General features: G+C 49.1%; 1 long non-coding RNA gene across 2 annotated transcripts; it reads left to right on the top strand.

The window, feature by feature from the left end:
• The first annotated feature begins 4,923 nt into the window (after positions 1 to 4,923).
• On the top strand, positions 4,924 to 7,441 carry LOC119291290. 2 transcript variants are annotated; one of them, XR_005142325.1, is made up of 6 exons: positions 4,924 to 5,717; positions 5,810 to 5,873; positions 5,975 to 6,053; positions 6,152 to 6,194; positions 6,413 to 6,555; positions 7,035 to 7,441. It is a non-coding gene; the product is annotated as an uncharacterized LOC119291290 (long non-coding RNA). The 2 variants fall into 2 exon arrangements; XR_005142324.1 differs by having other exon boundaries at positions 4,929 to 5,717; positions 6,413 to 6,521.
• The last annotated feature ends 416 nt before the right edge of the window (positions 7,442 to 7,857 follow it).

The raw sequence follows: 7,857 nt of genomic DNA, 5'->3' as shown, positions 1-7,857 counted from the left end.
ACTACCACGCATTGGGCCCGAAACCAATGGACCCTCTCGGCTTCTTAATCACCCTTGTCCTCTGTCCAGGAGTTGCAAGTAGTTTCTGGTGTTTGTAGTATGCTGGAGGCCGTGCGCAGCGCTGACCGTAGGGGTGGGCTGTGATGCGGTAGGCACGTGGCACGGTGTACCGTGTGCCCGTTTGGTGTCTCGGGAACCCTGTTCACATCGTTTGGGGCTGTGAGCGAAACTCCGGCCGGATCTCCTCATGGATGGAACCCGAATAGGCGATAAACCTGGACTAGAGACTCGAGTGTTTAGGCAGGCCGTGGCCGACACCCACGTTGGGCTTCCGCTTGAAGGTTGCCGAGTACATGTCGTGTAAACGGCGGTAAGTGGTGAGAGCGTGTGTGAAGAAGTACACCCCTGCAGGGTTAATATGATCTATTCGAATAGCTGTGTCCGCGTAAAAGGACTTCTGGGTTGCTTATATCAGTTCATAGACAAGTGAAAGTGGATACCCTAAAATACGCAAGATAAGCGTGAGTGTTATGGATGGCGTTCTCGTAGGGAGACGGGAGCGGTTCCATAGTGGTGTATTGATATGGTGAATATGTGGACTCGTGTGCGCCATCTCAAAAGAGTTACTTGCAGTCGTAGTTCAGGTTAGCCACCGAGTCAAAGCTGGCTTGCTGCAGTTAAACCCCACCATCCCTTTGTTGATAATGATGCATATGTAGTTAGTTCTGATGTAAGTCTTGCTGGGTACATTTGTACTCACGTTTGCCCATTTTATGTTTTGCAGAGAGACTTCGGTCTCACTAGTAGTTTCGCGTGGACTTCGACGTTTAGCTTGATACCTCAGCTACGATCTTGTGCCCTCGGCAGGATCTGATAGATAGTCAGGCTTCTCAGCCTTTTTCATTTATAGATGTCTGTACTCAGACATGATAGCTTCCGCGTGTGCTTTGATTTGTATGCTCTGATTGTTGGGTCATGAGACCCATGTTTGTAATATCTCGCTCCTCGGAGCCTATTGAATAAATTACTTGAGTCGTAGAGTCATGTTGTGATGCCATGTTGTATTTGCACATATCGAGCATATTGTGTGTATGTTATTGAAATGCTTGGTATGTGTGGGATCTGACCATCTAGTTATTTATCTTTAGTAGCCTCTCTTACGGGGAAATGTCTCCTAGTGTTTCCACCGAGCCATGGTAGCTTGCTACTGCTCCGGAACACTTAGGCTGGCCGGCATGTGTCCTTCTTCGTTCCTGTGTCTGTCCCTTCGGGGAAATGTCACGCAATGAATACCGGAGTCCTGTTAGCCCGCTACAGCCCGGTTCACCGGAGTCCTGCTAGCCCAGTGCTACAGCCTGGATTCACTCGCTGATGACCGACACGTTCGATGCAGGGTCATGGATGCCTGTCCCTGTAAGTCTGTGCCACTTTGGGTTTACGACTAGCCATGTCAGCCCGGGCTCCTTATCATATGGATGCTAGCGACACTGTCATATACGTGTGCCAAAAGGCGCAAACGGTCCCGGGCAAAGGTAAGGCGACACCCGTGGGAATACCGTGCGTGAGGCCGCAAAGTGATATGAGGTGTTACATGCTAGATCGATGTGGCATTGAGTCGGGGTCCTGACATTAGGCGAAGCAGATTCACAGCTAAGGCGACACGTACAAAAGAAATAAACAACAATCATTCGTAAGAAAGTAAAAGTATGTCTTTTGATAACCAAACCAAGAGGTATTTCTTATTACATCTCATCGGTCTAAATGCTTAAGAGTAAAAAGGGCGGAGCAGATCCGCATTCCAAGCGCGCGGTTCATTTTTGTTGTGCTCGACATTGAAGAGACGGTATGCTCTGTTGTGGAGCACCTTGGTGATGACTGCTACGTCTTGAGCTAGCGTTGGTTTTCCCCAAAGAGGAGAGGGTGATGCAGAAAGTGTAGCATAAATATTTCCCTCAGTTTTGAGAACCAAGGTATCAATCCAGTAGGAGGCTCCTCAAAAGTCCCACGCACCTACGCAAACAAACTGAGAACTCGCAACCAACGCAATAAAGGGGTTGTCAATCCCTTCACCGCCACTTACGAAAGTGAGATCTGATAGAGAGATAATAATATATTTTTGGTATTTTGTAATATAGATGCAAAAAGTAAAGATGCAAATAAAGATAGATTGAAAGCAAATATGATAAGAGATAGACCCGAGGGCCATAGGTTTCACTAGAGGCTTCTCTCGAGATAGCATAAGTATTACGGTGGGTGAACAAATTACTGTCGAGCAATTGATAGAAAAGCGCATAGTTATGAGATTATCTAGGCATGATCATGTATATAGGCATCATGTCCATAACAAGTAGACCGACTCCTGCCTGCATCTACTACTATTACTCCACACATCGACCGACTCCTGCCTGCATCTAGAGTATTAAGTTCATAAGAACAGAGTAATGCTTTAAGCAAGTTGACATGATGTAGAGGGATAAACACATGCAATATGATATAAACCCCATCTTGTTATCCTCGATGGCAACAATACAATACGTGTCTTGCAACCCTTTTTGTCACTGGGTAAGATCACCGCAAGATTGAACCCAAAGCTAAGCACTTCTCCCATGGCAAGAAAGATCAATCTAGTAGGCCAAACCAAACTGATAATTCGAAGAGACTTGCAAAGATAATTCAATCATACATAAAACAATTCAGAGAAGATTCAAATATTATTCATAGATAAACTTGATCATGAACCCACAATTCATCGGATCTCGACAAACACACCGCAAAAAGAGATTACATCGAATAGATCTCCACAAGAGAGGGGGACAACATTGTATTGAGATCCAAAAAGAGAGAAGAAGCCATATAGCTAATAACTATGGACCCGTAGGTCTGTGGTAAACTACTCACAACTCATCGGAGGGACTATGGTGTTGATGTAGAAGCCCTCCATGGTCGATTTCCTTTCCGGCAGAGTGCCGACGAAGGCTCCAAGATGGGATCTCGTGGATACAGAAGGTTACGACGGTGGAAACTGTGTTTCGTGGTGCTCCTGGATGTTTTCGGGGTCCGTAGGTATATATAGGAGGAAGAAGTACGTCGGTGGACGCCCGAGGTGCCCACGAGACAGGGGGGCGCGCCCTACAGGGGGGGGGGGTCGCCCTCCTATCTCTTGGGGCCCTCGGGAGCTTCTTGACTTGCACTCCAAGCTCTCCGGATCAGATTTGTTCCAAAAATAACGCTCCCGAAGGTTTCATTCCGTTTGGACTCCATTTGATATTCCTTTTCTTCGAAATACTGAAATAGGCAAAAAACAGCAATATGGGCTGGGCCTCCGGTTAGTAGGTTAGTGCCAAAAATGATATAAATGTGTAGAATAAAGCCCATAAACATCCAAAAGGGGTAATATAATAGCATGGAACAATAAAAAATTATAGATACGTTGGAGACGTATCAAGCATCCCCAAGCTTAATTCCTACTCGTCCTCGAGTAGGTAAATGATAAAAGAGAATTTTTGATGTGGAATGCTACCTAGCATAATTCATAATGTAATTTTCTTCATTGTGGCATGAATGTTCAGATCCAAATGAATACAAAATAAAAGTTCATATTAAAACCTATAAGGTTGCGGGAGCACTCGGCCTCACAGAGCTCCTTTGATTTTGCCCCTTGTTGGCCGTCCGATGTTGGTCAACGTTGTCCTTTTTTCGTTGCTGGCCATTGGATCGTCGGTGGAAATAAGGGTTGACGTTTTCACCATGCGGTCAGTTTTGAGTGGGCAATGACTTGTGGGCTCGGGCAGGATTTGATTGGCTGGGTAGCCAGTTTTTGGGTGCGCGCAACCTCTCCTGCCCTGCCGCGTGCGTGCGTCGTGGGCTCGCTGTGGAGATTGGGTCGACGCATATATACCTTATTTTTTCGCCGGCGGCTGAGCTGGCTCGATGACAAGTGGGCCGGTGTTCCTTCAGGTCCACTCGTCGGTTGAATTGGCTGCCCGTCCCACGGTGTTTTTCTTTGGTCAAACGTGCCTGGGGCCGCTCTTCCCACACTACCCGCGTTGTGCGTTACAAGGAGAAGTTGCGTAGGGCTCGGCTGGTGCATGTGTACCCGGCTTATTCACCCGCGTCTTTTCTATTGCGATGACAGGTGGGTCGGTCCTGCTGTTGGTCCGCTTGTCAGCTGCACGGTCGTGCGTCACGGTGGTTAGTTGCAAGGACTACGCCGGGTTGGCTGGCGCATGTGCGGGTGGGCCCCTGGTTGACCAATGCATCGTGTGTATAGCTGGCCAAACGGGCCGTGCTAACTGGGCCGGCCCGGTAGCACGCAGGAACGGCATGGCCCAGGCACGGCACGGCCCGAGCTAAACGGGCTAGGCCCGGCACGCGGCACGCCATGGGCCATGCCTGGGCCTGGAGGCTGGGCACGCGGGCCGGCACGGCACGGCCCGTTTAAATTTTTTTTGAATTTTTTTTTATATATATGACCTAAATTACAGCCCAATAGGCCTAAAATACAGCCCAACAGGCTAAAAATCAGATGGGCCAGCGTCCTAAACGTGCCACGGGCCGGCCCGTTTAATAATCAGGCCGTGCCTGGGCCAGAGAGCCACGCCCGTGGGCCGGCACGGCACGGCCCGGCTATTAAACGTGCCACGGCGGGCCGTGCCGGGCCAGGCACGATTAGCACGGGCTGGGCCGTGCCGTGCCGGGCCGGCCCGTTTGGCCAGGTCTGATCGTGTGCGCGTCGTGCGTGCCTCACCTCCGTCTGCGGGTTGGAGTGGCAAAATACGGAAATGCTCTGCACACGATGGTTCACGGACGATTCATGCACGATGCCTAATTTGAACGGCGGTGATTAGCAAAACAATGCAATTCAATGGCTGATTCAACGCATCGTGCGAAGATCGGGCAGCAGCTTGTCGTCCCTATAGCAGTGCTCGGCAAAATATCTCGCGAGCTTCCCTTTCTGTATTCAATCTCCATCGATCTACTATAGCCGCCGCCTCCTCCTCGATCCATGTGGTCGCCCTTTGCCGCCGTCACCGGAGAGGCTCGCCTCCGCGGCCGCACGCCTTAGATCCGGCGGGAGGAAAAGGAGGAAGAGCCCCGCACTGTCCTGTTCTTCGGCGGCGGCGATCTACGCGCGAGCGATGGGGAGGCGAGGAGGAGAAAGAGGCGAGGTGGTGGAGGAGGAGCCGAGGTCGACGACGGCGTCCTTGGCCGAGCACACGCACGGAAGGGGGGAGGGAGGGGTGCAGCCGCTCATGCGGATCGAGGGGAAGGAGAAAGGTGCTGATGCTGCTGGCTACTTGGGGAAGGGGATGCGAGCGACCTTGGGCGAGTTAAGAGACCTGAGGCGAGGCCGGCGGCGACCTATGGAAGTAAGGGGACGCCGACAACCTTGGGAAGGAAGGGGAAGTAGGCGACCTTGGGAAGGAGGGAGAGGCCGGTGAATTGGGGTAGGGGATGCGGGTGACCTGGGGAAGGGCGGATGTGAGCTGCTCAGCCCGTCGTTGCTGTCGGCAGCCGGCGGCCACCGCCCGTCGCTTGGAGGACGAGGGGAACGGAGAAAGAGGAGTCGTATCGGGAAGGAGTTTTGGGCGATGGGACGAGGGGAACAGCAGCCGCACCAGGCGACATGCCTCGCCGTGCCGCTTGGTGGCCAAGATGAGGCCGCCCCATGCTCTGTTCCGATGGGCCTCCTCTGCTCGATGGTTGCACTGGTTGAGGTTCGTCCTTCTCTGGTTCGCATGTTCTTCGCCTTTGCTTTGGATTCATTGTGCTAATTTCGCATGTTTGCCTTCGTTTCGTTCATGCGCAGTTTGGTACGGTTTCCTGTTGTCGGCTGCGTCGAGCCTTGGGTCTTGTCTCTCCTTCGCATTGAGGTTAGTCCACTCCTCTTGTGCTTGCCTATATAATGTTTGATGAAATGCATGTGTGCTGCTCGATGAAATGCGTGTGTGCTGATGCTTGTTCTACGGTTCAGCCTACTTCTCCTGTCGCCAGCGCTTCTTCTTCTCGTCTGTCCTGCTGCTAACCCAACATGCTTCTGCTTGCTGCCTCGGGTAAATAGGCCATTATGTTGCTTCCGTGACTGGCGAGTGTTCATTGCATGCCTGTGTGTCATTGTGCTCTGACCGCTTGTTTTTTGTGTATTTCACAGGTTGTACGATCTCTTCTGTCGCAGCGTCGTTCGACTCATCAAGGTTTTCTTCTTTCCTTTCTACTACTTTTGTGTGTGCTTCTCTTAAAATACTTGACTGGATGCATCTGCCAACAATTAATAATGGAAAAGATTTCTGAAAATTATGTCATCGTACATGTGCCATCATTGTCCAGAGTAGTACCATGCCATATGAATTCAGAAGAATAAATTCTTCTACTTCAGATCTGTATTGTGCTTTTAAATGCTGCTCCCGTACAGGACAACAGTGAGAAGGGGCTCTTGAGGCGGCTGCACTCGGCCCCCCCTGCAGCCACGCACCACATCGTCCGGCCGTGTTGGTGAAATTTGCAGAACTGACGGCTTCGCAGTAAGACTATGGACATCTGCTAGGTTTTGGTAATGTATGTGAATATGTGATCTGCTGAATAAATGGTCAGCGCATGTAGTATAGATTCAGAGTCTATGCATTCCTGAATGCTGCAGCTCAAGTATATTCAGTCATCTGTTCTGTGTTAGGATTGAACCATGATTATTTTAACGGGGTGTGATTTTAATTTGATTGCTAGATTCATAAAAATGAGGATACACCCCTGGAGCATAAGTAAACATTAGAATCTAACAACACAACTTGATCATGCTCGAATACGCACATTAGGATTGGAAAGGTGAAAAATGCTAGAACAGGAAGCAAAAACGGAGACATAGCTCAGGGGGAAAACAAGTTTGGTGCAATGCTGCCATAAGGCGGCCAGTTCCGATGTTAGAATCTAACAACACAGCTTGATCATGCTCGAATAGGTGCATTATGTGATACTTGAGTGTAGCAGTTTTAAATATTTTGGAGAACTACAATTATTTACACGTGTGACATTGACTGCAGGGTGAGGACAGGTGCTGCCGAAGATAATTCGAGGTTTCTCGGAAAATCCAGGGGACAATGTCATAGTGCTGACATTGGGGACAAGTTTTGATACTTCGGGAGAAGCCTATGACTTTTACAACCTGTGCTTTTGGGATAAGCGATTCGGCATTAGTAGGAAGACTGAAAGACAGTTAATGGGAAAATTAGTGGTGTGATTGAATAAGTAGTTTCATGCTTCTGATGTCTGATGTATGATTAGAGCATTTTCTCTTATGGTGTACTGAATTATTAAAGATTGTGTGTGAACTGTTAAGATGCAATTTTTCTATGTATGTGTGGATCCACGGCGGTCCAGACTGTACTACTGTAGTAGTTTATACTTTCTGAATGCAACGTAGCATGATAAATATATTGTGTTTGACAAATAACTGAAAATAGTGCTATGTAGTCAGGTCTGTGAGCATTGCGGGTAAATCATCACTAAAACTTTGTTTTGTGTGGGCGTTGCTGGTGTTCTTATGTCCAGAAGTCTGATGTCTGAATTTGTTGAGAAATTGAATGACTCTTCACATTTCCTTTCGGCCTGCTCAACAAGTCTTAACGATGCTTGCCCTGAAATCTGGTATACAGAGAGGTGTAAGCGGGTGTCTCTCCCGTCCAAAGAGAACTTCCATCAGTTCAAAATTTGAACTACATGCTTTTGGTTGGCTGCTCTGTTTTTCCTAGAGATGATCTTCAGTACACAGTCGTGTGCAGGTGCATGGGGCAGTCGTCGGTGAACCAAGTGGGTGGATCGGAGGTGGCGATCAGTTCATCTTCGGGTGTTTCTATAGTTTCTGTT

This window comes from Triticum dicoccoides, chromosome 4B, assembly GCF_002162155.2.
Source record: "Triticum dicoccoides isolate Atlit2015 ecotype Zavitan chromosome 4B, WEW_v2.0, whole genome shotgun sequence".
In the NCBI taxonomy this organism is placed as follows: Eukaryota; Viridiplantae; Streptophyta; class Magnoliopsida; order Poales; family Poaceae; genus Triticum; species Triticum dicoccoides.
The sequence above is the reverse complement of the archived record's forward strand: the minus strand, read 5'-3'. Positions and strand labels throughout refer to the sequence as shown.